A 4,038-nucleotide genomic window follows, 5' to 3' on the forward strand; every position below is an offset into this window, starting at 1 on the left:
GCGGACGTTAAACGATGATGATGATGATGATGATATATACACACACACACACATATATATATATATATATATATATATATATTTATACACATATATATATATATATTGCGTGGTAAGCAACTTGCTTCCCAACCACATGGTTCTAGGTTCTGTCCTACTGTGTGGCACCTTGGGCAAGTGTCTTCTATAGCCTTAGGCCAACCAAAGCTTTGTGAGTGGATTTGGTAAACAGAAACTGGATGAAGCCTTTGTATGTATGTATGTGTGTGTGCATGTGTGTGTGCGTGTGTGTGCATGTGTGTGTGCGTGTGTGTGTGTGTGTGTGTGTGTGTGCGTGCGTGTCCCCCACCAACACCACCACTTGACAACCAATGCTGGTGTGCTTACATCTCCGAAATTAAGCGATTCAGCAAAAGAGACCAATAGAATAAGTACAAAACAATAATAAATACTGGAGTCAGTAAGTCTGACAAAAATTCTTCAAGGCAGTACCCCAGTATAACTGCTGTCTAAAGACTGAAACAAGTGAAAGATAAAAGATCAGAGGGCATCAATATTATTGTTGAAGGCGTGAAATTGCATTTAACCCTCTGGCTGATAACTGTTGAGGATTTGGTGACCTTCTGTGTCTGTTTTTCATTTGTGCATTTATTATATGTTTTTTAGCTTACTATTTAATGGAAGACCATGTACCCTTATTTTGCTTACAGTAAGTGTTTATATCATCAACATCATTGTTTAACGTCCACTTTCCATGCTAGCATGGGTTGGATGATTTGATTGAGGATTGGCGAACCAGATGGCTGCACCAGGCTCCAATCTGATCTGGCAGAGTTTCTACAGCTGGATACCCTTCTTAACGCCAACCACTCTAAGAGTGTAGTGGGTGCTTTTACGTGCCACCGGCACAAGAGCCAGTCTGGTGGTACTGGCAACGACCACGCTCAAATGGTATTTTTTACATGCCACCTGCACAGGAGTCAGTCCAGCGGCACTGGCAACGACCTTGCTCGAATGTTTTGTTCACGTTCCACTGGCACAAATGCCAGTAACCCAATGCTGGTAACGATCACGCTCAAATGGTGCTTTTTACGTGCCACCAGCATGGAAGCCAGACAGCAACTCTGGCAGTGATCCCGCCTGGATGGTGCTGTTAGCACTCCACTGGCACAGGTGCCAGTCATCGAATTTGGTTCACTTTCGATTTCACTTGCCCCAACAGGTCTTTGCAAGCAGAGTTTAGTGTCCAATGAAGGAAGGTCGGCATGGGTGCCAGTCATCAAATTTGGTTCAATTTCGATTTCGATTTCACTTGCCTCAACAGGTCTTCGCAAGCAGAATTTTGTGTCCAAAGAAGGAAAGCTACGCATAAGTGGGCTGGCTACACCCCTGGTAAAGGCCACGGGTTATGGTCTCACTTGTCTTGCCTGGTCTTCTCATGCACAGCATATTTCCAAAGGTCTTGGTCACTAGTCATTGCCTTGGTGAGGCCTAATGTTCGAAGGTCGTGCTTCACCAACTCATCCCAGGTCTTCCTGGGTCTACCTCTTCCACAGGTTCCCTCAACCGCTAGGGTGTGGCACTTTTTCACTCAGCTATCCTCATCCATTCTCGCCACGTGACCATACCAGCGCAATTTCTGTCTTGCACACCACAACTGATGCTTCTTAGGTCCAACTTTTCTCTCAAGGTACTTACATTCTGTCATGTATGCACACTGACATTACACATCCATTGGAGCATACTGGCTTCATTTATTGTGAGCTTACGCATGTCCTCAGCAGTCACGGCCCATGCTTCACTGCCATGTAGCATGGCTGTTCGTACACATGCGTCATACAGTCTGCCTTTTACTCTGAGTGAGAGGCCCTTTGTCACCAGTAGAGGTAAGAGCTCTCTGAACTTTTCCCCCTCCCCTAGCAGCTACACTTTCAGCACACCCTCCTCTGCTACTGACTTGGTCACCTAGGTTACAGAAGCTATCAGCTAATATACACATATATATATATATATATATATACACACACACACACACACACACATATATATATATATACATATATACATATATATATATATATATATATATATATAATCGTCACTAAGTGTGATTAAGGGTGTCAAAGGACCTACATTGCTAGAAATAAGAGTCAAAATACACTTAATGTCGTAAGAAGGGTGCAAATATATGCTATGAAATGACATTGTTCTGCAGCCAGACTACATGACTTGCTAGTTTCAATTCGCGTTCCATGGTAATTTCATTAAATGGTCATGCTGGCACTCCTAAGAATGTTTTCATTTATGTGCTCTTGCCAGTACATTCTTGGAATCTTTCTTAAGCATCTTTGGTGAAACACATCTAACTTTCTGTCAATTTTGATAATGCTCTTCCATGTTTCCCTAGCATAGAAAATTGCTCATAGAACTATGTTATTACAGAGCCAAATCTTGTGTGTAAGCTGATGGTGTTGGAAGACCAGATAGTATACATTCTCTTGAATACACCTACAGCTTTACCAATTTTATGGTTGGCGTCTGTTTCAGTATTGGCATCTCTTGTATCACTTATGAATGTTTTGTACCATGTAGGTTTTGGCTTTTCAATCTTTCTTCACCCTCCAAGGGTGTCCATTTGGAAATTGTTATAGAATGACATTCTGATAACTAGACTGTGTGACCTACTAATTTTAATCTTCATTCTGTAATGGTTTCACTAAGTGGTTTTGTGTTAGCTCTCCTTTGAATGCTTTCATTTATTACATGGTCTTGCCAGTATGTTCTCAGAATCTTTTTTATGCATCTTTGGTAAAACACATCTAGCATTCTGTTAGTTTTCATGGTGCCTCTCTTGGGATTTTGCTGATTGATCTTCTGATAGTTGTTCTTCGAAGTCGTCATTTGTAATGTTCACTGTTTTGGTCTTCTTCACACTGATTGTCACAACAATCTTTCCCGATTTCTGATCTAGTTCTGATATGAACCTAGGGATGTTTCATTATCTTTGATAAGCAGACAATATCATCAGCAAAGTCCAAATCTTTCAGCCTTGTCTGTTGTTTCCATTCTATTCCTCTATCAGGTACATTGTTTCCTTTCGGATAAACTCTACTGCATACATTTATGTATGTATCAGGGGGCGAAGGGTCTATGTATGTAATGCATGCACTGCATGCATTACTATTTTTCCACAAAAAATAAATTTTGTGTAATATAGAATTGATTATTGATAATTTTCACTCGATTCATTGTAGTCATATTTACTTTTATTTCACATTCCTTCATTTCTTAGAATAAAGTGGTCAAGAGAAAGAAAGGCAAAGAAATGCAAACTTTGTCCTGCTTGCTTTCAGTCATCGTAAGAGTAATCATGTTATTTTGTTTGTATTCTATTGTTTTTGAGAAGGGAGCATAAAAAAAGTGGGATAAAACAAAATATGAGAGACTAAGAAAGAGAAAAACAGAGAAAGCAGATATTTTACTGCTTGCTATTCAGCGATGTTAAGCCAGCAGACATGTTGTCAACTTTTTTTCCTCTTGAAGTGAGTGACACTCCTGAGGCTTTCCCCATTGTCAGACAGATTTAGACGAGAAATGCATATTTAGTTAATTTACAAGTTTGTTTTATTGCTTTCTGATATATTTCATATGATTGTTGTTGTTGTTGTTGGCACTCCGTCGCTTACGACGTCGAGGGTTCCAGTTGATCCGATCAACGGAACAGCCTGCTCATGAAATTAACGTGCAAGTGGCTGAGCATTCCACAGACACGTGTACCCTTAACGTAGTTCTTGGGGATATTCAGCATGACACAGTGTGACAAGGCTGACCCTTTGAATTACAGGCACAACAGAAACAGGAAGTAAGAGTGAGAGAAAGTTGTGGTGAAAGAGTACAGCAGGGTTCGCCACCATCCCCTGCCGGAGCCTCGTGGAGTTTTAGGTGTTTTCGCTCAATAAACACTCACAATACCCGGTCTGGGAATCAAAACCGCGATCCTATGACTGCAAGTCTGCTGCCCTAACTACTGGGAAATTG

Source organism: Octopus bimaculoides, chromosome 8 (assembly GCF_001194135.2).
Source record: "Octopus bimaculoides isolate UCB-OBI-ISO-001 chromosome 8, ASM119413v2, whole genome shotgun sequence".
NCBI lineage: Eukaryota > Metazoa > Mollusca > Cephalopoda > Octopoda > Octopodidae > Octopus > Octopus bimaculoides.